The 26,627-nt window shown below is 46.5% G+C and overlaps 11 non-coding genes and 2 pseudogenes across 11 annotated transcripts; all 13 read right to left on the bottom strand.

The window, feature by feature from the left end:
* Nucleotides 1-21: 21 nt before the first annotated feature.
* LOC130349839 (U2 spliceosomal RNA) lies at nucleotides 22-212 on the bottom strand. Its single transcript, XR_008887074.1, has one exon. It is a non-coding gene; the product is annotated as a U2 spliceosomal RNA (small nuclear RNA).
* A 2,100-nt stretch (nucleotides 213-2,312) lies between these two features.
* LOC130349838 (U2 spliceosomal RNA) lies at nucleotides 2,313-2,503 on the bottom strand. Its single transcript, XR_008887073.1, has one exon. It is a non-coding gene; the product is annotated as a U2 spliceosomal RNA (small nuclear RNA).
* Nucleotides 2,504-4,599: 2,096 nt separating this feature from the next.
* On the bottom strand, nucleotides 4,600-4,790 carry LOC130349837 (U2 spliceosomal RNA). Its single transcript, XR_008887072.1, has one exon. It is a non-coding gene; the product is annotated as a U2 spliceosomal RNA (small nuclear RNA).
* A 2,086-nt stretch (nucleotides 4,791-6,876) lies between these two features.
* LOC130349836 (U2 spliceosomal RNA) lies at nucleotides 6,877-7,067 on the bottom strand. The gene has a single exon (XR_008887071.1). It is a non-coding gene; the product is annotated as a U2 spliceosomal RNA (small nuclear RNA).
* Nucleotides 7,068-9,153: 2,086 nt separating this feature from the next.
* Nucleotides 9,154-9,344, bottom strand: LOC130349835 (U2 spliceosomal RNA). The gene has a single exon (XR_008887070.1). It is a non-coding gene; the product is annotated as a U2 spliceosomal RNA (small nuclear RNA).
* A 2,107-nt stretch (nucleotides 9,345-11,451) lies between these two features.
* Nucleotides 11,452-11,642, bottom strand: LOC130349810 (U2 spliceosomal RNA). Its single transcript, XR_008887051.1, has one exon. It is a non-coding gene; the product is annotated as a U2 spliceosomal RNA (small nuclear RNA).
* Nucleotides 11,643-13,749: 2,107 nt separating this feature from the next.
* Nucleotides 13,750-13,940, bottom strand: LOC130349833 (U2 spliceosomal RNA). Its single transcript, XR_008887067.1, has one exon. It is a non-coding gene; the product is annotated as a U2 spliceosomal RNA (small nuclear RNA).
* A 2,104-nt stretch (nucleotides 13,941-16,044) lies between these two features.
* LOC130349832 (U2 spliceosomal RNA) lies at nucleotides 16,045-16,235 on the bottom strand. Its single transcript, XR_008887066.1, has one exon. It is a non-coding gene; the product is annotated as a U2 spliceosomal RNA (small nuclear RNA).
* A 2,084-nt stretch (nucleotides 16,236-18,319) lies between these two features.
* On the bottom strand, nucleotides 18,320-18,510 carry LOC130349876 (U2 spliceosomal RNA). Its single transcript, XR_008887107.1, has one exon. It is a non-coding gene; the product is annotated as a U2 spliceosomal RNA (small nuclear RNA).
* A 2,082-nt stretch (nucleotides 18,511-20,592) lies between these two features.
* Nucleotides 20,593-20,783, bottom strand: LOC130349831 (U2 spliceosomal RNA). Its single transcript, XR_008887065.1, has one exon. It is a non-coding gene; the product is annotated as a U2 spliceosomal RNA (small nuclear RNA).
* A 2,099-nt stretch (nucleotides 20,784-22,882) lies between these two features.
* LOC130349818 (U2 spliceosomal RNA) lies at nucleotides 22,883-23,061 on the bottom strand (annotated as a pseudogene).
* Nucleotides 23,062-23,833: 772 nt separating this feature from the next.
* LOC130349823 (U2 spliceosomal RNA) lies at nucleotides 23,834-23,943 on the bottom strand (annotated as a pseudogene).
* Nucleotides 23,944-26,049: 2,106 nt separating this feature from the next.
* On the bottom strand, nucleotides 26,050-26,240 carry LOC130349829 (U2 spliceosomal RNA). Its single transcript, XR_008887064.1, has one exon. It is a non-coding gene; the product is annotated as a U2 spliceosomal RNA (small nuclear RNA).
* Between the last annotated feature and the right edge of the window lie 387 nt (nucleotides 26,241-26,627).

The following is a 26,627-nucleotide window of genomic DNA, read 5'->3' as shown; positions in this document are numbered from 1 at the left end:
TTTCTTTTTAACCCTGTAAGGGGGTGGTGCACTGTACCCGAAGATACTGCCATATCGGGTCAATGCATAGGGCGACGGAAGCAAGCTTCGAAATCGGCCCCCGTTCTCAAAAATCCATTTAATATATGGTCCCCAGATAGGGGACGTATCAGATATTAAACTGATAAGAACAGATACTACACTTGATCTTAGCCAAAAGGCCGAGAAGCGATAACCGTGAAAGGGGCGGGCCCAACAAGGTCCCCTTCATGGGCACTATCACTGCTTGCTGTCAGGGAGGCTGCCAGACAATTTTCCATGCACACTCTGGGCTGGGGGGCAGTCAACCACCAGTACACACAGCAGAACCTAAACCCATACCATTATTGCTAAGCAGCAAGACAGGGGCCCATTGCACTCCCACGGGGCCTTTTTAAATGCAATCCATAACCCGGATTTGCCAGGAACCCTTCTTACTCCTCCTACTTGCATGTGACACTGGGCTTAGGATCTGCATAGGAAACACACACACAAGCACACACCTACCTTTGTTGCCTGCAGATGCCTCCTTGGCTGTCCCCAAACGGTATCAAACCAACACCCACGGGAAGCTGTAAGCATAGAGGACATGCCTGCACCCCATTGGACTTACCTGTGTGGGTTAAATCCGGGTTATTTGACAACCTATGGCGGTGATGGTTCTGCTCAGGCAGAGCAGTGCTGATGCTCCTCATAAAGCTGTCGCTGCTGTGAAGGTTCTAGGTGACATCACAAATCCCTATGGTTACATACACAACAAAGCTGGGTTGTTGTTGTTTACACTCTGCAAGGCCTGTGGAAGTGAGTGACATCATAGCACTGTAGTTCTGAGGGTTCAAGATGGATGCAACAATCTCCTGTTGCTTCTATGAAGGCCGTAATAGACGACATCACCAAACAGCTCCATAGTCACATACACAGCAAAGGAGAGATGTTGTTTACACCTAGTGATGTCAGTGGTATTGAGTGACATCACAGCACAGTGCTAAGGCTCCTGGGCCTGGACACAGCAGCGGCTGCAATATCTCAACGGAGAATACGTTTATATCTATGTGTGTGTGTGCGCATATATATATATATATATATATATATATATATATATATATATATATATTTCTCCGCCGAAATCACTTTTAAACCCATTTCCACCTTTTTTTCCCTTCTCTTCCTCTTACTTTTTTTTCACGTTTTTTTACGTTTTTCTCCTTTTCGCCTCTTTTCTGGGCGTATTATTCTTCTTTTTCTTCTTTTTTTTCGTCTAATGCATACCCCATCAGTGCAGCAATGCTTATTCAATACCGCCAGCAGATGGAGACACTGGGGGATAATTTTCTAAGGATTTATACTGATTTTTCCTGTCTGAATTTGTCGCACAGAAAGTTGCAGGCCAAATATGTGTGACATTTCTGCGACTTTAGCTTCTAGAGCATTTTTACAACATTATACATAGGTGCTGAATACATAAAAAGCGACTGTTCAGCGACAGACAAGTCGCATCGGCTGAAAGTAGGCCAGAATGTCAGTCCATGTTGGAGCAGGTTTAGATACAGTCTAAAGCATAGATCTCAAAGTCTGTGCACAGAATTTAGCAAGGGCCTCGCACCTTCTGATGCATCAGGTAGGTGCACAATAGCATAGCCTAACCCTCTGTACTTTGGTCTATATTGATGCGGGACATAGACAGCCAGCTGATGACCAATCCATTAGTGCAATGGATGGCTGGAAGCATTTGTCTTTGCCTTTGCAATACCACAGAAGCAATGCATGGTCAATGTACAGCAATGACACACCTGTGTGAACAGCCAGGAGACCCCCCCCCCCCCCCCCCCCCATGTTATGTTACATAGTTACATAGTTAGTACGGTCGAAAAAAGACATATGTCCATCACGTTCAACCAGGGAATTAAGGGGTAGGGGTGTGGCGCGATATTGGGGAAGGGATGAGATTTTATATTTCTTCATAAGCATTAATCTTATTTTGTCAATTAGGAACATTCAGCACCCACTCGCTATCAAGGCAGCTGCCTATCATGTCATGCCCTACCTGCACAGGTGTGCTGGCTACTCAAATGATCCAATTAAGGAGGCCATTTAGTCAGCAGCAGCAGAAGTCCTGTGCCTGGACGCTCCAACAGGGGCCAGACACAAGCAGAAGCAGAAGCAGCAGAAGCAGCAGCAGCACCACCTTTTGTTTTTTGGCTGCAGCAGCAGCAAGGCCCACAGGGCTGGCTAGCTGGCTAGCCAGCAAGCAGGTAGCAATGAAAGTAGGAATCTTTCTTTTTAACCCTGTAAGGGGGTGGTGCACTGTACCCGAAGATACTGCCATATCGGGTCAATGCATAGGGCGACGGAAGCAAGCTTCGAAATCGGCCCCCGTTCTCAAAAATCCATTTAATATATGGTCCCCAGATAGGGGACGTATCAGATATTAAACTGATAAGAACAGATACTACACTTGATCTTAGCCAAAAGGCCGAGAAGCGATAACCGTGAAAGGGGCGGGCCCAACAAGGTCCCCTTCATGGGCACTATCACTGCTTGCTGTCAGGGAGGCTGCCAGACAATTTTCCATGCACACTCTGGGCTGGGGGGCAGTCAACCACCAGTACACACAGCAGAACCTAAACCCATACCATTATTGCTAAGCAGCAAGACAGGGGCCCATTGCACTCCCACGGGGCCTTTTTAAATGCAATCCATAACCCGGATTTGCCAGGAACCCTTCTTACTCCTCCTACTTGCATGTGACACTGGGCTTAGGATCTGCATAGGAAACACACACACAAGCACACACCTACCTTTGTTGCCTGCAGATGCCTCCTTGGCTGTCCCCAAACGGTATCAAACCAACACCCACGGGAAGCTGTAAGCATAGAGGACATGCCTGCACCCCATTGGACTTACCTGTGTGGGTTAAATCCGGGTTATTTGACAACCTATGGCGGTGATGGTTCTGCTCAGGCAGAGCAGTGCTGATGCTCCTCATAAAGCTGTCGCTGCTGTGAAGGTTCTAGGTGACATCACAAATCCCTATGGTTACATACACAACAAAGCTGGGTTGTTGTTGTTTACACTCTGCAAGGCCTGTGGAAGTGAGTGACATCATAGCACTGTAGTTCTGAGGGTTCAAGATGGATGCAACAATCTCCTGTTGCTTCTATGAAGGCCGTAATAGACGACATCACCAAACAGCTCCATAGTCACATACACAGCAAAGGAGAGATGTTGTTTACACCTAGTGATGTCAGTGGTATTGAGTGACATCACAGCACAGTGCTAAGGCTCCTGGGCCTGGACACAGCAGCGGCTGCAATATCTCAACGGAGAATACGTTTATATCTATGTGTGTGTGTGTGCGCATATATATATATATATATATATATATATATATATATATATATATTTCTCCGCCGAAATCACTTTTAAACCCATTTCCACCTTTTTTTCCCTTCTCTTCCTCTTACTTTTTTTTCACGTTTTTTTACGTTTTTCTCCTTTTCGCCTCTTTTCTGGGCGTATTATTCTTCTTTTTCTTCTTTTTTTTCGTCTAATGCATACCCCATCAGTGCAGCAATGCTTATTCAATACCGCCAGCAGATGGAGACACTGGGGGATAATTTTCTAAGGATTTATACTGATTTTTCCTGTCTGAATTTGTCGCACAGAAAGTTGCAGGCCAAATATGTGTGACATTTCTGCGACTTTAGCTTCTAGAGCATTTTTACAACATTATACATAGGTGCTGAATACATAAAAAGCGACTGTTCAGCGACAGACAAGTCGCATCGGCTGAAAGTAGGCCAGAATGTCAGTCCATGTTGGAGCAGGTTTAGATACAGTCTAAAGCATAGATCTCAAAGTCTGTGCACAGAATTTAGCAAGGGCCTCGCACCTTCTGATGCATCAGGTAGGTGCACAATAGCATAGCCTAACCCTCTGTACTTTGGTCTATATTGATGCGGGACATAGACAGCCAGCTGATGACCAATCCATTAGTGCAATGGATGGCTGGAAGCATTTGTCTTTGCCTTTGCAATACCACAGAAGCAATGCATGGTCAATGTACAGCAATGACACACCTGTGTGAACAGCCAGGAGACCCCCCCCCCCCCCCCCCCATGTTATGTTACATAGTTACATAGTTAGTACGGTCGAAAAAAGACATATGTCCATCACGTTCAACCAGGGAATTAAGGGGTAGGGGTGTGGCGCGATATTGGGGAAGGGATGAGATTTTATATTTCTTCATAAGCATTAATCTTATTTTGTCAATTAGGAACATTCAGCACCCACCCGCTATCAAGGCAGCTGCCTATCATGTCATGCCCTACCTGCACAGGTGTGCTGGCTACTCAAATGATCCAATTAAGGAGGCCATTTAGTCAGCAGCAGCAGAAGTCCTGTGCCTGGACGCTCCAACAGGGGCCAGACACAAGCAGAAGCAGAAGCAGCAGAAGCAGCAGCAGCACCACCTTTTGTTTTTTGGCTGCAGCAGCAGCAAGGCCCACAGGGCTGGCTAGCTGGCTAGCCAGCAAGCAGGTAGCAATGAAAGTAGGAATCTTTCTTTTTAACCCTGTAAGGGGGTGGTGCACTGTACCCGAAGATACTGCCATATCGGGTCAATGCATAGGGCGACGGAAGCAAGCTTCGAAATCGGCCCCCGTTCTCAAAAATCCATTTAATATATGGTCCCCAGATAGGGGACGTATCAGATATTAAACTGATAAGAACAGATACTACACTTGATCTTAGCCAAAAGGCCGAGAAGCGATAACCGTGAAAGGGGCGGGCCCAACAAGGTCCCCTTCATGGGCACTATCACTGCTTGCTGTCAGGGAGGCTGCCAGACAATTTTCCATGCACACTCTGGGCTGGGGGGCAGTCAACCACCAGTACACACAGCAGAACCTAAACCCATACCATTATTGCTAAGCAGCAAGACAGGGGCCCATTGCACTCCCACGGGGCCTTTTTAAATGCAATCCATAACCCGGATTTGCCAGGAACCCTTCTTACTCCTCCTACTTGCATGTGATACTGGGCTTAGGATCTGCATAGGAAACACACACACAAGCACACACCTACCTTTGTTGCCTGCAGATGCCTCCTTGGCTGTCCCCAAACGGTATCAAACCAACACCCACGGGAAGCTGTAAGCATAGAGGACATGCCTGCACCCCATTGGACTTACCTGTGTGGGTTAAATCCGGGTTATTTGACAACCTATGGCGGTGATGGTTCTGCTCAGGCAGAGCAGTGCTGATGCTCCTCATAAAGCTGTCGCTGCTGTGAAGGTTCTAGGTGACATCACAAATCCCTATGGTTACATACACAACAAAGCTGGGTTGTTGTTGTTTACACTCTGCAAGGCCTGTGGAAGTGAGTGACATCATAGCACTGTAGTTCTGAGGGTTCAAGATGGATGCAACAATCTCCTGTTGCTTCTATGAAGGCCGTAATAGACGACATCACCAAACAGCTCCATAGTCACATACACAGCAAAGGAGAGATGTTGTTTACACCTAGTGATGTCAGTGGTATTGAGTGACATCACAGCACAGTGCTAAGGCTCCTGGGCCTGGACACAGCAGCGGCTGCAATATCTCAACGGAGAATACGTTTATATCTATGTGTGTGTGTGCGCATATATATATATATATATATATATATATATATATATTTCTCCGCCGAAATCACTTTTAAACCCATTTCCACCTTTTTTTCCCTTCTCTTCCTCTTACTTTTTTTTCAAGTTTTTTTACGTTTTTCTCCTTTTCGCCTCTTTTCTGGGCGTATTATTCTTCTTTTTCTTCTTTTTTTTCGTCTAATGCATACCCCATCAGTGCAGCAATGCTTATTCAATACCGCCAGCAGATGGAGACACTGGGGGATAATTTTCTAAGGATTTATACTGATTTTTCCTGTCTGAATTTGTCGCACAGAAAGTTGCAGGCCAAATATGTGTGACATTTCTGCGACTTTAGCTTCTAGAGCATTTTTACAACATTATACATAGGTGCTGAATACATAAAAAGCGACTGTTCAGCGACAGACAAGTCGCATCGGCTGAAAGTAGGCCAGAATGTCAGTCCATGTTGGAGCAGGTTTAGATACAGTCTAAAGCATAGATCTCAAAGTCTGTGCACAGAATTTAGCAAGGGCCTCGCACCTTCTGATGCATCAGGTAGGTGCACAATAGCATAGCCTAACCCTCTGTACTTTGGTCTATATTGATGCGGGACATAGACAGCCAGCTGATGACCAATCCATTAGTGCAATGGATGGCTGGAAGCATTTGTCTTTGCCTTTGCAATACCACAGAAGCAATGCATGGTCAATGTACAGCAATGACACACCTGTGTGAACAGCCAGGAGACCCCCCCCCCCCCCCCCCCATGTTATGTTACATAGTTACATAGTTAGTACGGTCGAAAAAAGACATATGTCCATCACGTTCAACCAGGGAATTAAGGGGTAGGGGTGTGGCGCGATATTGGGGAAGGGATGAGATTTTATATTTCTTCATAAGCATTAATCTTATTTTGTCAATTAGGAACATTCAGCACCCACCCGCTATCAAGGCAGCTGCCTATCATGTCATGCCCTACCTGCACAGGTGTGCTGGCTACTCAAATGATCCAATTAAGGAGGCCATTTAGTCAGCAGCAGCAGAAGTCCTGTGCCTGGACGCTCCAACAGGGGCCAGACACAAGCAGAAGCAGAAGCAGCAGAAGCAGCAGCAGCACCACCTTTTGTTTTTTGGCTGCAGCAGCAGCAAGGCCCACAGGGCTGGCTAGCTGGCTAGCCAGCAAGCAGGTAGCAATGAAAGTAGGAATCTTTCTTTTTAACCCTGTAAGGGGGTGGTGCACTGTACCCGAAGATACTGCCATATCGGGTCAATGCATAGGGCGACGGAAGCAAGCTTCGAAATCGGCCCCCGTTCTCAAAAATCCATTTAATATATGGTCCCCAGATAGGGGACGTATCAGATATTAAACTGATAAGAACAGATACTACACTTGATCTTAGCCAAAAGGCCGAGAAGCGATAACCGTGAAAGGGGCGGGCCCAACAAGGTCCCCTTCATGGGCACTATCACTGCTTGCTGTCAGGGAGGCTGCCAGACAATTTTCCATGCACACTCTGGGCTGGGGGGCAGTCAACCACCAGTACACACAGCAGAACCTAAACCCATACCATTATTGCTAAGCAGCAAGACAGGGGCCCATTGCACTCCCACGGGGCCTTTTTAAATGCAATCCATAACCCGGATTTGCCAGGAACCCTTCTTACTCCTCCTACTTGCATGTGACACTGGGCTTAGGATCTGCATAGGAAACACACACACAAGCACACACCTACCTTTGTTGCCTGCAGATGCCTCCTTGGCTGTCCCCAAACGGTATCAAACCAACACCCACGGGAAGCTGTAAGCATAGAGGACATGCCTGCACCCCATTGGACTTACCTGTGTGGGTTAAATCCGGGTTATTTGACAACCTATGGCGGTGATGGTTCTGCTCAGGCAGAGCAGTGCTGATGCTCCTCATAAAGCTGTCGCTGCTGTGAAGGTTCTAGGTGACATCACAAATCCCTTTGGTTACATACACAACAAAGCTGGGTTGTTGTTGTTTACACTCTGCAAGGCCTGTGGAAGTGAGTGACATCATAGCACTGTAGTTCTGAGGGTTCAAGATGGATGCAACAATCTCCTGTTGCTTCTATGAAGGCCGTAATAGACGACATCACCAAACAGCTCCATAGTCACATACACAGCAAAGGAGAGATGTTGTTTACACCTAGTGATGTCAGTGGTATTGAGTGACATCACAGCACAGTGCTAAGGCTCCTGGGCCTGGACACAGCAGCGGCTGCAATATCTCAACGGAGAATACGTTTATATCTATGTGTGTGTGTGCGCATATATATATATATATATATATATATATATATATATATATTTCTCCGCCGAAATCACTTTTAAACCCATTTCCACCTTTTTTTCCCTTCTCTTCCTCTTACTTTTTTTTCACGTTTTTTTACGTTTTTCTCCTTTTCGCCTCTTTTCTGGGCGTATTATTCTTCTTTTTCTTCTTTTTTTTCGTCTAATGCATACCCCATCAGTGCAGCAATGCTTATTCAATACCGCCAGCAGATGGAGACACTGGGGGATAATTTTCTAAGGATTTATACTGATTTTTCCTGTCTGAATTTGTCGCACAGAAAGTTGCAGGCCAAATATGTGTGACATTTCTGCGACTTTAGCTTCTAGAGCATTTTTACAACATTATACATAGGTGCTGAATACATAAAAAGCGACTGTTCAGCGACAGACAAGTCGCATCGGCTGAAAGTAGGCCAGAATGTCAGTCCATGTTGGAGCAGGTTTAGATACAGTCTAAAGCATAGATCTCAAAGTCTGTGCACAGAATTTAGCAAGGGCCTCGCACCTTCTGATGCATCAGGTAGGTGCACAATAGCATAGCCTAACCCTCTGTACTTTGGTCTATATTGATGCGGGACATAGACAGCCAGCTGATGACCAATCCATTAGTGCAATGGATGGCTGGAAGCATTTGTCTTTGCCTTTGCAATACCACAGAAGCAATGCATGGTCAATGTACAGCAATGACACACCTGTGTGAACAGCCAGGAGACCCCCCCCCCCCCCCATGTTATGTTACATAGTTACATAGTTAGTACGGTCGAAAAAAGACATATGTCCATCACGTTCAACCAGGGAATTAAGGGGTAGGGGTGTGGCGCGATATTGGGGAAGGGATGAGATTTTATATTTCTTCATAAGCATTAATCTTATTTTGTCAATTAGGAACATTCAGCACCCACCCGCTATCAAGGCAGCTGCCTATCATGTCATGCCCTACCTGCACAGGTGTGCTGGCTACTCAAATGATCCAATTAAGGAGGCCATTTAGTCAGCAGCAGCAGAAGTCCTGTGCCTGGACGCTCCAACAGGGGCCAGACACAAGCAGAAGCAGAAGCAGCAGAAGCAGCAGCAGCACCACCTTTTGTTTTTTGGCTGCAGCAGCAGCAAGGCCCACAGGGCTGGCTAGCTGGCTAGCCAGCAAGCAGGTAGCAATGAAAGTAGGAATCTTTCTTTTTAACCCTGTAAGGGGGTGGTGCACTGTACCCGAAGATACTGCCATATCGGGTCAATGCATAGGGCGACGGAAGCAAGCTTCGAAATCGGCCCCCGTTCTCAAAAATCCATTTAATATATGGTCCCCAGATAGGGGACGTATCAGATATTAAACTGATAAGAACAGATACTACACTTGATCTTAGCCAAAAGGCCGAGAAGCGATAACCGTGAAAGGGGCGGGCCCAACAAGGTCCCCTTCATGGGCACTATCACTGCTTGCTGTCAGGGAGGCTGCCAGACAATTTTCCATGCACACTCTGGGCTGGGGGGCAGTCAACCACCAGTACACACAGCAGAACCTAAACCCATACCATTATTGCTAAGCAGCAAGACAGGGGCCCATTGCACTCCCACGGGGCCTTTTTAAATGCAATCCATAACCCGGATTTGCCAGGAACCCTTCTTACTCCTCCTACTTGCATGTGACACTGGGCTTAGGATCTGCATAGGAAACACACACACAAGCACACACCTACCTTTGTTGCCTGCAGATGCCTCCTTGGCTGTCCCCAAACGGTATCAAACCAACACCCACGGGAAGCTGTAAGCATAGAGGACATGCCTGCACCCCATTGGACTTACCTGTGTGGGTTAAATCCGGGTTATTTGACAACCTATGGCGGTGATGGTTCTGCTCAGGCAGAGCAGTGCTGATGCTCCTCATAAAGCTGTCGCTGCTGTGAAGGTTCTAGGTGACATCACAAATCCCTATGGTTACATACACAACAAAGCTGGGTTGTTGTTGTTTACACTCTGCAAGGCCTGTGGAAGTGAGTGACATCATAGCACTGTAGTTCTGAGGGTTCAAGATGGATGCAACAATCTCCTGTTGCTTCTATGAAGGCCATAATAGACGACATCACCAAACAGCTCCATAGTCACATACACAGCAAAGGAGAGATGTTGTTTACACCTAGTGATGTCAGTGGTATTGAGTGACATCACAGCACAGTGCTAAGGCTCCTGGGCCTGGACACAGCAGCGGCTGCAATATCTCAACGGAGAATACGTTTATATCTATGTGTGTGTGTGCGCATATATATATATATATATATATATATATATATATATATATATATATATATATATATATTTCTCCGCCGAAATCACTTTTAAACCCATTTCCACCTTTTTTTCCCTTCTCTTCCTCTTACTTTTTTTTCACGTTTTTTTACGTTTTTCTCCTTTTCGCCTCTTTTCTGGGCGTATTATTCTTCTTTTTCTTCTTTTTTTTCGTCTAATGCATACCCCATCAGTGCAGCAATGCTTATTCAATACCGCCAGCAGATGGAGACACTGGGGGATAATTTTCTAAGGATTTATACTGATTTTTCCTGTCTGAATTTGTCGCACAGAAAGTTGCAGGCCAAATATGTGTGACATTTCTGCGACTTTAGCTTCTAGAGCATTTTTACAACATTATACATAGGTGCTGAATACATAAAAAGCGACTGTTCAGCGACAGACAAGTCGCATCGGCTGAAAGTAGGCCAGAATGTCAGTCCATGTTGGAGCAGGTTTAGATACAGTCTAAAGCATAGATCTCAAAGTCTGTGCACAGAATTTAGCAAGGGCCTCGCACCTTCTGATGCATCAGGTAGGTGCACAATAGCATAGCCTAACCCTCTGTACTTTGGTCTATATTGATGCGGGACATAGACAGCCAGCTGATGACCAATCCATTAGTGCAATGGATGGCTGGAAGCATTTGTCTTTGCCTTTGCAATACCACAGAAGCAATGCATGGTCAATGTACAGCAATGACACACCTGTGTGAACAGCCAGGAGACCCCCCCCCCCCCCCCCCATGTTATGTTACATAGTTACATAGTTAGTACGGTCGAAAAAAGACATATGTCCATCACGTTCAACCAGGGAATTAAGGGGTAGGGGTGTGGCGCGATATTGGGGAAGGGATGAGATTTTATATTTCTTCATAAGCATTAATCTTATTTTGTCAATTAGGAACATTCAGCACCCACCCGCTATCAAGGCAGCTGCCTATCATGTCATGCCCTACCTGCACAGGTGTGCTGGCTACTCAAATGATCCAATTAAGGAGGCCATTTAGTCAGCAGCAGCAGAAGTCCTGTGCCTGGACGCTCCAACAGGGGCCAGACACAAGCAGAAGCAGAAGCAGCAGAAGCAGCAGCAGCACCACCTTTTGTTTTTTGGCTGCAGCAGCAGCAAGGCCCACAGGGCTGGCTAGCTGGCTAGCCAGCAAGCAGGTAGCAATGAAAGTAGGAATCTTTCTTTTTAACCCTGTAAGGGGGTGGTGCACTGTACCCGAAGATACTACCATATCGGGTCAATGCATAGGGCGACGGAAGCAAGCTTCGAAATCGGCCCCCGTTCTCAAAAATCCATTTAATATATGGTCCCCAGATAGGGGACGTATCAGATATTAAACTGATAAGAACAGATACTACACTTGATCTTAGCCAAAAGGCCGAGAAGCGATAACCGTGAAAGGGGCGGGCCCAACAAGGTCCCCTTCATGGGCACTATCACTGCTTGCTGTCAGGGAGGCTGCCAGACAATTTTCCATGCACACTCTGGGCTGGGGGGCAGTCAACCACCAGTACACACAGCAGAACCTAAACCCATACCATTATTGCTAAGCAGCAAGACAGGGGCCCATTGCACTCCCACGGGGCCTTTTTAAATGCAATCCATAACCCGGATTTGCCAGGAACCCTTCTTACTCCTCCTACTTGCATGTGACACTGGGCTTAGGATCTGCATAGGAAACACACACACAAGCACACACCTACCTTTGTTGCCTGCAGATGCCTCCTTGGCTGTCCCCAAACGGTATCAAACCAACACCCACGGGAAGCTGTAAGCATAGAGGACATGCCTGCACCCCATTGGACTTACCTGTGTGGGTTAAATCCGGGTTATTTGACAACCTATGGCGGTGATGGTTCTGCTCAGGCAGAGCAGTGCTGATGCTCCTCATAAAGCTGTCGCTGCTGTGAAGGTTCTAGGTGACATCACAAATCCCTATGGTTACATACACAACAAAGCTGGGTTGTTGTTGTTTACACTCTGCAAGGCCTGTGGAAGTGAGTGACATCATAGCACTGTAGTTCTGAGGGTTCAAGATGGATGCAACAATCTCCTGTTGCTTCTATGAAGGCCGTAATAGACGACATCACCAAACAGCTCCATAGTCACATACACAGCAAAGGAGAGATGTTGTTTACACCTAGTGATGTCAGTGGTATTGAGTGACATCACAGCACAGTGCTAAGGCTCCTGGGCCTGGACACAGCAGCGGCTGCAATATCTCAACGGAGAATACGTTTATATCTATGTGTGTGTGTGCGCATATATATATATATATATATATATATATATATATATATATATATATATATTTCTCCGCCGAAATCACTTTTAAACCCATTTCCACCTTTTTTTCCCTTCTCTTCCTCTTACTTTTTTTTCACGTTTTTTTACGTTTTTCTCCTTTTCGCCTCTTTTCTGGGCGTATTATTCTTCTTTTTCTTCTTTTTTTTCGTCTAATGCATACCCCATCAGTGCAGCAATGCTTATTCAATACCGCCAGCAGATGGAGACACTGGGGGATAATTTTCTAAGGATTTATACTGATTTTTCCTGTCTGAATTTGTCGCACAGAAAGTTGCAGGCCAAATATGTGTGACATTTCTGCGACTTTAGCTTCTAGAGCATTTTTACAACATTATACATAGGTGCTGAATACATAAAAAGCGACTGTTCAGCGACAGACAAGTCGCATCGGCTGAAAGTAGGCCAGAATGTCAGTCCATGTTGGAGCAGGTTTAGATACAGTCTAAAGCATAGATCTCAAAGTCTGTGCACAGAATTTAGCAAGGGCCTCGCACCTTCTGATGCATCAGGTAGGTGCACAATAGCATAGCCTAACCCTCTGTACTTTGGTCTATATTGATGCGGGACATAGACAGCCAGCTGATGACCAATCCATTAGTGCAATGGATGGCTGGAAGCATTTGTCTTTGCCTTTGCAATACCACAGAAGCAATGCATGGTCAATGTACAGCAATGACACACCTGTGTGAACAGCCAGGAGACCCCCCCCCCCCCCCCCATGTTATGTTACATAGTTACATAGTTAGTACGGTCGAAAAAAGACATATGTCCATCACGTTCAACCAGGGAATTAAGGGGTAGGGGTGTGGCGCGATATTGGGGAAGGGATGAGATTTTATATTTCTTCATAAGCATTAATCTTATTTTGTCAATTAGGAACATTCAGCACCCACCCGCTATCAAGGCAGCTGCCTATCATGTCATGCCCTACCTGCACAGGTGTGCTGGCTACTCAAATGATCCAATTAAGGAAGCCATTTAGTCAGCAGCAGCAGAAGTCCTGTGCCTGGACGCTCCAACAGGGGCCAGACACAAGCAGAAGCAGAAGCAGCAGAAGCAGCAGAAGCAGCAGCAGCACCACCTTTTGTTTTTTGGCTGCAGCAGCAGCAAGGCCCACAGGGCTGGCTAGCTGGCTAGCCAGCAAGCAGGTAGCAATGAAAGTAGGAATCTTTCTTTTTAACCCTGTAAGGGGGTGGTGCACTGTACCCGAAGATACTGCCATATCGGGTCAATGCATAGGGCGACGGAAGCAAGCTTCGAAATCGGCCCCCGTTCTCAAAAATCCATTTAATATATGGTCCCCAGATAGGGGACGTATCAGATATTAAACTGATAAGAACAGATACTACACTTGATCTTAGCCAAAAGGCCGAGAAGCGATAACCGTGAAAGGGGCGGGCCCAACAAGGTCCCCTTCATGGGCACTATCACTGCTTGCTGTCAGGGAGGCTGCCAGACAATTTTCCATGCACACTCTGGGCTGGGGGGCAGTCAACCACCAGTACACACAGCAGAACCTAAACCCATACCATTATTGCTAAGCAGCAAGACAGGGGCCCATTGCACTCCCACGGGGCCTTTTTAAATGCAATCCATAACCCGGATTTGCCAGGAACCCTTCTTACTCCTCCTACTTGCATGTGACACTGGGCTTAGGATCTGCATAGGAAACACACACACAAGCACACACCTACCTTTGTTGCCTGCAGATGCCTCCTTGGCTGTCCCCAAACGGTATCAAACCAACACCCACGGGAAGCTGTAAGCATAGAGGACATGCCTGCACCCCATTGGACTTACCTGTGTGGGTTAAATCCGGGTTATTTGACAACCTATGGCGGTGATGGTTCTGCTCAGGCAGAGCAGTGCTGATGCTCCTCATAAAGCTGTCGCTGCTGTGAAGGTTCTAGGTGACATCACAAATCCCTATGGTTACATACACAACAAAGCTGGGTTGTTGTTGTTTACACTCTGCAAGGCCTGTGGAAGTGAGTGACATCATAGCACTGTGGTTCTGAGGGTTCAAGATGGATGCAACAATCTCCTGTTGCTTCTATGAAGGCCGTAATAGACGACATCACCAAACAGCTCCATAGTCACATACACAGCAAAGGAGAGATGTTGTTTACACCTAGTGATGTCAGTGGTATTGAGTGACATCACAGCACAGTGCTAAGGCTCCTGGGCCTGGACACAGCAGCGGCTGCAATATCTCAACGGAGAATACGTTTATATCTATGTGTGTGTGTGCGCATATATATATATATATATATATATATATATATATATATATATATATATATATATATTTCTCCGCCGAAATCACTTTTAAACCCATTTCCACCTTTTTTTCCCTTCTCTTCCTCTTACTTTTTTTTCACGTTTTTTTACGTTTTTCTCCTTTTCGCCTCTTTTCTGGGCGTATTATTCTTCTTTTTCTTCTTTTTTTTCGTCTAATGCATACCCCATCAGTGCAGCAATGCTTATTCAATACCGCCAGCAGATGGAGACACTGGGGGATAATTTTCTAAGGATTTATACTGATTTTTCCTGTCTGAATTTGTCGCACAGAAAGTTGCAGACCAAATATGTGTGACATTTCTGCGACTTTAGCTTCTAGAGCATTTTTACAACATTATACATAGGTGCTGAATACATAAAAAGCGACTGTTCAGCGACAGACAAGTCGCATCGGCTGAAAGTAGGCCAGAATGTCAGTCCATGTTGGAGCAGGTTTAGATACAGTCTAAAGCATAGATCTCAAAGTCTGTGCACAGAATTTAGCAAGGGCCTCGCACCTTCTGATGCATCAGGTAGGTGCACAATAGCATAGCCTAACCCTCTGTACTTTGGTCTATATTGATGCGGGACATAGACAGCCAGCTGATGACCAATCCATTAGTGCAATGGATGGCTGGAAGCATTTGTCTTTGCCTTTGCAATACCACAGAAGCAATGCATGGTCAATGTACAGCAATGACACACCTGTGTGAACAGCCAGGAGACCCCCCCCCCCCCCCCCATGTTATGTTACATAGTTACATAGTTAGTACGGTCGAAAAAAGACATATGTCCATCACGTTCAACCAGGGAATTAAGGGGTAGGGGTGTGGCGCGATATTGGGGAAGGGATGAGATTTTATATTTCTTCATAAGCATTAATCTTATTTTGTCAATTAGGAACATTCAGCACCCACCCGCTATCAAGGCAGCTGCCTATCATGTCATGCCCTACCTGCACAGGTGTGCTGGCTACTCAAATGATCCAATTAAGGAGGCCATTTAGTCAGCAGCAGCAGAAGTCCTGTGCCTGGACGCTCCAACAGGGGCCAGACACAAGCAGAAGCAGAAGCAGCAGAAGCAGCAGCAGCACCACCTTTTGTTTTTTGGCTGCAGCAGCAGCAAGGCCCACAGGGCTGGCTAGCTGGCTAGCCAGCAAGCAGGTAGCAATGAAAGTAGGAATCTTTCTTTTTAACCCTGTAAGGGGGTGGTGCACTGTACCCGAAGATACTGCCATATCGGGTCAATGCATAGGGCGACGGAAGCAAGCTTCGAAATCGGCCCCCGTTCTCAAAAATCCATTTAATATATGGTCCCCAGATAGGGGACGTATCAGATATTAAACTGATAAGAACAGATACTACACTTGATCTTAGCCAAAAGGCCGAGAAGCGATAACCGTGAAAGGGGCGGGCCCAACAAGGTCCCCTTCATGGGCACTATCACTGCTTGCTGTCAGGGAGGCTGCCAGACAATTTTCCATGCACACTCTGGGCTGGGGGGCAGTCAACCACCAGTACACACAGCAGAACCTAAACCCATACCATTATTGCTAAGCAGCAAGACAGGGGCCCATTGCACTCCCACGGGGCCTTTTTAAATGCAATCCATAACCCGGATTTGCCAGGAACCCTTCTTACTCCTCCTACTTGCATGTGACACTGGGCTTAGGATCTGCATAGGAAACACACACACAAGCACACACCTACCTTTGTTGCCTGCAGATGCCTCCTTGGCTGTCCCCAAACGGTATCAAACCAACACCCACGGGAAGCTGTAAGCATAGAGGACATGCCTGCACCCCATTGGACTTACCTGTGTGGGTTAAATCCGGGTTATTTGACAACCTATGGCGGAGATGGTTCTGCTCAGGCAGAGCAGTGCTGATGCTCCTCATAAAGCTGTCGCTGCTGTGAAGGTTCTAGGTGACATCACAAATCCCTTTGGTTACATACACAACAAAGCTGGGTTGTTGTTGTTTACACTCTGCAAGGCCTGTGGAAGTGAGTGACATCATAGCACTGTAGTTCTGAGGGTTCAAGATGGATGCAACAATCTCCTGTTGCTTCTATGAAGGCCGTAATAGACGACATCACCAAACAGCTCCATAGTCACATACACAGCAAAGGAGAGATGTTGTTTACACCTAGTGATGTCAGTGGTATTGAGTGACATCACAGCACAGTGCTAAGGCTCCTGGGCCTGGACACAGCAGCGGCTGCAATATCTCAACGGAGAATACGTTTATATCTATGTGTGTGTGTGCGCATATATATATATATATATATATATATATATATATATATTTCTCCGCCGAAATCACTTTTAAACCCATTTCCACCTTTTTTTCCCTTCTCTTCCTCTTACTTTTTTTCACGTTTTTTTACGTTTTTCTCCTTTTCGCCTCTTTTCTGGGCGTATTATTCTTCTTTTTCTTCTTTTTTTTCGTCTAATGCATACCCCATCAGTGCAGCAATGCTTATTCAATACCGCCAGCAGATGGAGACACTGGGGGATAATTTTCTAAGGATTTATACTGATTTTTCCTGTCTGAATTTGTCGCACAGAAAGTTGCAGGCCAAATATGTGTGACATTTCTGCGACTTTAGCTTCTAGAGCATTTTTACAACATTATACATAGGTGCTGAATACATAAAAAGCGACTGTTCAGCGACAGACAAGTCGCATCGGCTGAAAGTAGGCCAGAATGTCAGTCCATGTTGGAGCAGGTTTAGATACAGTCTAAAGCATAGATCTCAAAGTCTGTGCACAGAATTTAGCAAGGGCCTCGCACCTTCTGATGCATCAGGTAGGTGCACAATAGCATAGCCTAACCCTCTGTACTTTGGTCTATATTGATGCGGGACATAGACAGCCAGCTGATGACCAATCCATTAGTGCAATGGATGGCTGGAAGCATTTGTCTTTGCCTTTGCAATACCACAGAAGCAATGCATGGTCAATGTACAGCAATGACACACCTGTGTGAACAGCCAGGAGACCCCCCCCCCCCCCCCATGTTATGTTACATAGTTACATAGTTAGTACGGTCGAAAAAAGACATATGTCCATCACGTTCAACCAGGGAATTAAGGGGTAGGGGTGTGGCGCGATATTGGGGAAGGGATGAGATTTTATATTTCTTCATAAGCATTAATCTTATTTTGTCAATTAGGAACATTCAGCACCCACCCGCTATCAAGGCAGCTGCCTATCATGTCATGCCCTACCTGCACAGGTGTGCTGGCTACTCAAATGATCCAATTAAGGAGGCCATTTAGTCAGCAGCAGCAGAAGTCCTGTGCCTGGACGCTCCAACAGGGGCCAGACACAAGCAGAAGCAGAAGCAGCAGAAGCAGCAGCAGCACCACCTTTTGTTTTTTGGCTGCAGCAGCAGCAAGGCCCACAGGGCTGGCTAGCTGGCTAGCCAGCAAGCAGGTAGCAATGAAAGTAGGAATCTTTCTTTTTAACCCTGTAAGGGGGTGGGGCACTGTACCCGAAGATACTGCCATATCGGGTCAATGCATAGGGCGACGGAAGCAAGCTTCGAAATCGGCCCCCGTTCTCAAAAATCCATTTAATATATGGTCCCCAGATAGGGGACGTATCAGATATTAAACTGATAAGAACAGATACTACACTTGATCTTAGCCAAAAGGCCGAGAAGCGATAACCGTGAAAGGGGCGGGCCCAACAAGGTCCCCTTCATGGGCACTATCACTGCTTGCTGTCAGGGAGGCTGCTAGACAATTTTCCATGCACACTCTGGGCTGGGGGGCAGTCAACCACCAGTACACACAGCAGAACCTAAACCCATACCATTATTGCTAAGCAGCAAGACAGGGGCCCATTGCACTCCCACGGGGCCTTTTTAAATGCAATCCATAACCCGGATTTGCCAGGAACCCTTCTTACTCCTCCTACTTGCATGTGACACTGGGCTTAGGATCTGCATAGGAAACACACACACAAGCACACACCTACCTTTGTTGCCTGCAGATGCCTCCTTGGCTGTCCCCAAACGGTATCAAACCAACACCCACGGGAAGCTGTAAGCATAGAGGACATGCCTGCACCCCATTGGACTTACCTGTGTGGGTTAAATCCGGGTTATTTGACAACCTATGGCGGTGATGGTTCTGCTCAGGCAGAGCAGTGCTGATGCTCCTCATAAAGCTGTCACTGCTGTGAAGGTTCTAGGTGACATCACAAATCCCTATGGTTACATACACAACAAAGCTGGGTTGTTGTTGTTTACACTCTGCAAGGCCTGTGGAAGTGAGTGACATCATAGCACTGTAGTTCTGAGGGTTCAAGATGGATGCAACAATCTCCTGTTGCTTCTATGAAGGCCGTAATAGACGACATCACCAAACAGCTCCATAGTCACATACACAGCAAAGGAGAGATGTTGTTTACACCTAGTGATGTCAGTGGTATTGAGTGACATCACAGCACAGTGCTAAGGCTCCTGGGCCTGGACACAGCAGCGGCTGCAATATCTCAACGGAGAATACGTTTATATCTATGTGTGTGTGTGCGCATATATATATATATATATATATATATATATATATATTTCTCCGCCGAAATCACTTTTAAACCCATTTCCACCTTTTTTTCCCTTCTCTTCCTCTTACTTTTTTTTCACGTTTTTTTACGTTTTTCTCCTTTTCGCCTCTTTTCTGGGCGTATTATTCTTCTTTTTCTTCTTTTTTTTCGTCTAATGCATACCCCATCAGTGCAGCGATGCTTATTCAATACCGCCAGCAGATGGAGACACTGGGGGATAATTTTCTAAGGATTTATACTGATTTTTCCTGTCTGAATTTGTCGCACAGAAAGTTGCAGGCCAAATATGTGTGACATTTCTGCGACTTTAGCTTCTAGAGCATTTTTACAACATTATACATAGGTGCTGAATACATAAAAAGCGACTGTTCAGCGACAGACAAGTCGCATCGGCTGAAAGTAGGCCAGAATGTCAGTCCATGTTGGAGCAGGTTTAGATACAGTCTAAAGCATAGATCTCAAAGTCTGTGCACAGAATTTAGCAAGGGCCTCGCACCTTCTGATGCATCAGGTAGGTGCACAATAGCATAGCCTAACCCTCTGTACTTTGGTCTATATTGATGCGGGACATAGACAGCCAGCTGATGACCAATCCATTAGTGCAATGGATGGCTGGAAGCATTTGTCTTTGCCTTTGCAATACCACAGAAGCAATGCATGGTCAATGTACAGCAATGACACACCTGTGTGAACAGCCAGGAGACCCCCCCCCCCCCCCATGTTATGTTACATAGTTACATAGTTAGTACGGTCGAAAAAAGACATATGTCCATCACGTTCAACCAGGGAATTAAGGGGTAGGGGTGTGGCGCGATATTGGGGAAGGGATGAGATTTTATATTTCTTCATAAGCATTAATCTTATTTTGTCAATTAGGAACATTCAGCACCCACCCGCTATCAAGGCAGCTGCCTATCATGTCATGCCCTACCTGCACAGGTGTGCTGGCTACTCAAATGATCCAATTAAGGAGGCCATTTAGTCAGCAGCAGCAGAAGTCCTGTGCCTGGACGCTCCAACAGGGGCCAGACACAAGCAGAAGCAGAAGCAGCAGAAGCAGCAGCAGCACCACCTTTTGTTTTTTGGCTGCAGCAGCAGCAAGGCCCACAGGGCTGGCTAGCTGGCTAGCCAGCAAGCAGGTAGCAATGAAAGTAGGAATCTTTCTTTTTAACCCTGTAAGGGGGTGGTGCACTGTACCCGAAGATACTGCCATATCGGGTCAATGCATAGGGCGACGGAAGCAAGCTTCGAAATCGGCCCCCGTTCTCAAAAATCCATTTAATATATGGTCCCCAGATAGGGGACGTATCAGATATTAAACTGATAAGAACAGATACTACACTTGATCTTAGCCAAAAGGCCGAGAAGCGATAACCGTGAAAGGGGCGGGCCCAACAAGGTCCCCTTCATGGGCACTATCACTGCTTGCTGTCAGGGAGGCTGCCAGACAATTTTCCATGCACACTCTGGGCTGGGGGGCAGTCAACCACCAGTACACACAGCAGAACCTAAACCCATACCATTATTGCTAAGCAGCAAGACAGGGGCCCATTGCACTCCCACGGGGCCTTTTTAAATGCAATCCATAACCCGGATTTGCCAGGAACCCTTCTTACTCCTCCTACTTGCATGTGACACTGGGCTTAGGATCTGCATAGGAAACACACACACAAGCACACACCTACCTTTGTTGCCTGCAGATGCCTCCTTGGCTGTCCCCAAACGGTATCAAACCAACACCCACGGGAAGCTGTAAGCATAGAGGACATGCCTGCACCCCATTGGACTTACCTGTGTGGGTTAAATCCGGGTTATTTGACAACCTATGGCGGTGATGGTTCTGCTCAGGCAGAGCAGTGCTGATGCTCCTCATAAAGCTGTCGCTGCTGTGAAGGTTCTAGGTGACATCACAAATCCCTATGGTTACATACACAACAAAGCTGGGTTGTTGTTGTTTACACTCTGCAAGGCCTGTGGAAGTGAGTGACATCATAGCACTGTAGTTCTGAGGGTTCAAGATGGATGCAACAATCTCCTGTTGCTTCTATGAAGGCCGTAATAGACGACATCACCAAACAGCTCCATAGTCACATACACAGCAAAGGAGAGATGTTGTTTACACCTAGTGATGTCAGTGGTATTGAGTGACATCACAGCACAGTGCTAAGGCTCCTGGGCCTGGACACAGCAGCGGCTGCAATATCTCAACGGAGAATACGTTTATATCTATGTGTGTGTGTGCGCATATATATATATATATATATATATATATATATATATATATATATATATTTCTCCGCCGAAATCACTTTTAAACCCATTTCCACCTTTTTTTCCCTTCTCTTCCTCTTACTTTTTTTTCACGTTTTTTTACGTTTTTCTCCTTTTCGCCTCTTTTCTGGGCGTATTATTCTTCTTTTTCTTCTTTTTTTTCGTCTAATGCATACCCCATCAGTGCAGCAATGCTTATTCAATACCGCCAGCAGATGGAGACACTGGGGGATAATTTTCTAAGGATTTATACTGATTTTTCCTGTCTGAATTTGTCGCACAGAAAGTTGCAGGCCAAATATGTGTGACATTTCTGCGACTTTAGCTTCTAGAGCATTTTTACAACATTATACATAGGTGCTGAATACATAAAAAGCGACTGTTCAGCGACAGACAAGTCGCATCGGCTGAAAGTAGGCCAGAATGTCAGTCCATGTTGGAGCAGGTTTAGATACAGTCTAAAGCATAGATCTCAAAGTCTGTGCACAGAATTTAGCAAGGGCCTCGCACCTTCTGATGCATCAGGTAGGTGCACAATAGCATAGCCTAACCCTCTGTACTTTGGTCTATATTGATGCGGGACATAGACAGCCAGCTGATGACCAATCCATTAGTGCAATGGATGGCTGGAAGCATTTGTCTTTGCCTTTGCAATACCACAGAAGCAATGCATGGTCAATGTACAGCAATGACACACCTGTGTGAACAGCCAGGAGACCCCCCCCCCCCCCCCCCCCATGTTATGTTACATAGTTACATAGTTAGTACGGTCGAAAAAAGACATATGTCCATCACGTTCAACCAGGGAATTAAGGGGTAGGGGTGTGGCGCGATATTGGGGAAGGGATGAGATTTTATATTTCTTCATAAGCATTAATCTTATTTTGTCAATTAGGAACATTCAGCACCCACCCGCTATCAAGGCAGCTGCCTATCATGTCATGCCCTACCTGCACAGGTGTGCTGGCTACTCAAATGATCCAATTAAGGAGGCCATTTAGTCAGCAGCAGCAGAAGTCCTGTGCCTGGACGCTCCAACAGGGGCCAGACACAAGCAGAAGCAGAAGCAGCAGAAGCAGCAGCAGCACCACCTTTTGTTTTTTGGCTGCAGCAGCAGCAAGGCCCACAGGGCTGGCTAGCTGGCTAGCCAGCAAGCAGGTAGCAATGAAAGTAGGAATCTTTCTTTTTAACCCTGTAAGGGGGTGGTGCACTGTACCCGAAGATACTGCCATATCGGGTCAATGCATAGGGCGACGGAAGCAAGCTTCGAAATCGGCCCCCGTTCTCAAAAATCCATTTAATATATGGTCCCCAGATAGGGGACGTATCAGATATTAAACTGATAAGAACAGATTTTTTTTTTTTTATCTAAAGCCGAGGAACGTGCTTTCGATTCACCCAAAGTGCAAGAAAAAGTGCAAACGTGTTACACTAAAAAAAACGTGCACAAAGGATGCGGTCTATCGCAAGCCCTTCTCCGATAGGAGAGAGGCCCCCCAACAAACCTTACCCTTCGCCTCCGGACCAAAAGGTACCTGCGAGGTTCCAGGTTCGATGTCCCTTTTCGCCGAAGCTACTAGGGGACCACAAATGCTCCCGGCATCCCCCTTGGCGTTAGCCAAGGTATCTGCCCGCAGAGCCGATTACGGTAGGTACCCTGCCAAAGCAGGAGTACCCGGGGTGTTTGCAGGGAGGTGCGGAACCTAATGGCCACACACACCTCCCCTAGACCGCCAGGAGGGACACCCAGAAGGGCTACCGCATCCTGACCAATCCTGTGAACACACAACACGCAAAAAGTGACACAGTGAGACAAAAAAAGAAATAAATAAGTGAATGTGTGCAGATATACTGCCCGGACATCCGGCCGGATCTATAAAAATTTCTCTGATCCTAGCCAGAAGGCCGGGAATCAAGAGGTGAGTGCCACAAGGTGAAGAGATTATGGTGCCCGTGCTTCAACTCAGTGAGCCTATTCTCCCAGTGAGTTTCGGCACCTCGGGGTCACCACTCCCCGAGGCACAAAAGTACCTCGGCTCTAGACCCTCTCAGCCTCATGGCGAGACCCGGAGGGAACAGGTCACATCGGGGCAGCCGTCGAGCTGATTCCTCAGAACCAGCCCCGGAAAGCCCTGGTACACCTGCTCCTCCATGCAGCACCCATCCCCACCAGCCCCATACCGGCGTTACTATACACCGGCATGAAAAACTGATAAGAACAGATACTACACTTGATCTTAGCCAAAAGGCCGAGAAGCGATAACCGTGAAAGGGGCGGGCCCAACAAGGTCCCCTTCATGGGCACTATCACTGCTTGCTGTCAGGGAGGCTGCCAGACAATTTTCCATGCACACTCTGGGCTGGGGGGGCAGTCAACCACCAGTACACACAGCAGAACCTAAACCCATACCATTATTGCTAAGCAGCAAGACAGGGGCCCATTGCACTCCCACGGGGCCTTTTTAAATGCAATCCATAACCCGGATTTGCCAGGAACCCTTCTTACTCCTCCTACTTGCATGTGACACTGGGCTTAGGATCTGCATAGGAAACACACACACAAGCACACACCTACCTTTGTTGCCTGCAGATGCCTCCTTGGCTGTCCCCAAACGGTATCAAACCAACACCCACGGGAAGCTGTAAGCATAGAGGACATGCCTGCACCCCATTGGACTTACCTGTGTGGGTTAAATCCGGGTTATTTGACAACCTATGGCGGTGATGGTTCTGCTCAGGCAGAGCAGTGCTGATGCTCCTCATAAAGCTGTCGCTGCTGTGAAGGTTCTAGGTGACATCACAAATCCCTATGGTTACATACACAACAAAGCTGGGTTGTTGTTGTTTACACTCTGCAAGGCCTGTGGAAGTGAGTGACATCATAGCACTGTAGTTCTGAGGGTTCAAGATGGATGCAACAATCTCCTGTTGCTTCTATGAAGGCCGTAATAGACGACATCACCAAACAGCTCCATAGTCACATACACAGCAAAGGAGAGATGTTGTTTACACCTAGTGATGTCAGTGGTATTGAGTGACATCACAGCACAGTGCTAAGGCTCCTGGGCCTGGACACAGCAGCGGCTGCAATATCTCAACGGAGAATACGTTTATATCTATGTGTGTGTGTGCGCATATATATATATATATATATATATATATATATATATATATATATATATATATATATATTTCTCCGCCGAAATCACTTTTAAACCCATTTCCACCTTTTTTTCCCTTCTCTTCCTCTTACTTTTTTTTCACGTTTTTTTACGTTTTTCTCCTTTTCGCCTCTTTTCTGGGCGTATTATTCTTCTTTTTCTTCTTTTTTTTCGTCTAATGCATACCCCATCAGTGCAGCAATGCTTATTCAATACCGCCAGCAGATGGAGACACTGGGGGGTAATTTTCTAAGGATTTATACTGATTTTTCCTGTCTGAATTTGTCGCACAGAAAGTTGCAGGCCAAATATGTGTGACATTTCTGCGACTTTAGCTTCTAGAGCATTTTTACAACATTATACATAGGTGCTGAATACATAAAAAGCGACTGTTCAGCGACAGACAAGTCGCATCGGCTGAAAGTAGGCCAGAATGTCAGTCCATGTTGGAGCAGGTTTAGATACAGTCTAAAGCATAGATCTCAAAGTCTGTGCACAGAATTTAGCAAGGGCCTCGCACCTTCTGATGCATCAGGTAGGTGCACAATAGCATAGCCTAACCCTCTGTACTTTGGTCTATATTGATGCGGGACATAGACAGCCAGCTGATGACCAATCCATTAGTGCAATGGATGGCTGGAAGCATTTGTCTTTGCCTTTGCAATACCACAGAAGCAATGCATGGTCAATGTACAGCAATGACACACCTGTGTGAACAGCCAGGAGACCCCCCCCCCCCCCCCATGTTATGTTACATAGTTACATAGTTAGTACGGTCGAAAAAAGACATATGTCCATCACGTTCAACCAGGGAATTAAGGGGTAGGGGTGTGGCGCGATATTGGGGAAGGGATGAGATTTTATATTTCTTCATAAGCATTAATCTTATTTTGTCAATTAGGAACATTCAGCACCCACCCGCTATCAAGGCAGCTGCCTATCATGTCATGCCCTACCTGCACAGGTGTGCTGGCTACTCAAATGATCCAATTAAGGAGGCCATTTAGTCAGCAGCAGCAGAAGTCCTGTGCCTGGACGCTCCAACAGGGGCCAGACACAAGCAGAAGCAGAAGCAGCAGAAGCAGCAGCAGCACCACCTTTTGTTTTTTGGCTGCAGCAGCAGCAAGGCCCACAGGGCTGGCTAGCTGGCTAGCCAGCAAGCAGGTAGCAATGAAAGTAGGAATCTTTCTTTTTAACCCTGTAAGGGGGTGGTGCACTGTACCCGAAGATACTGCCATATCGGGTCAATGCATAGGGCGACGGAAGCAAGCTTCGAAATCGGCCCCCGTTCTCAAAAATCCATTTAATATATGGTCCCCAGATAGGGGACGTATCAGATATTAAACTGATAAGAACAGATACTACACTTGATCTTAGCCAAAAGGCCGAGAAGCGATAACCGTGAAAGGGGCGGGCCCAACAAGGTCCCCTTCATGGGCACTATCACTGCTTGCTGTCAGGGAGGCTGCCAGACAATTTTCCATGCACACTCTGGGCTGGGGGGCAGTCAACCACCAGTACACACAGCAGAACCTAAACCCATACCATTATTGCTAAGCAGCAAGACAGGGGCCCATTGCACTCCCACGGGGCCTTTTTAAATGCAATCCATAACCCGGATTTGCCAGGAACCCTTCTTACTCCTCCTACTTGCATGTGACACTGGGCTTAGGATCTGCATAGGAAACACACACACAAGCACACACCTACCTTTGTTGCCTGCAGATGCCTCCTTGGCTGTCCCCAAACGGTATCAAACCAACACCCACGGGAAGCTGTAAGCA

Source organism: Hyla sarda, unplaced genomic scaffold (assembly GCF_029499605.1).
Source record: "Hyla sarda isolate aHylSar1 unplaced genomic scaffold, aHylSar1.hap1 scaffold_924, whole genome shotgun sequence".
NCBI classification, from domain to species: Eukaryota; Metazoa; Chordata; class Amphibia; order Anura; family Hylidae; genus Hyla; species Hyla sarda.
Note: the sequence above shows the minus strand (reverse complement) of the source record. Positions and strands in the feature narration are given on the sequence as shown.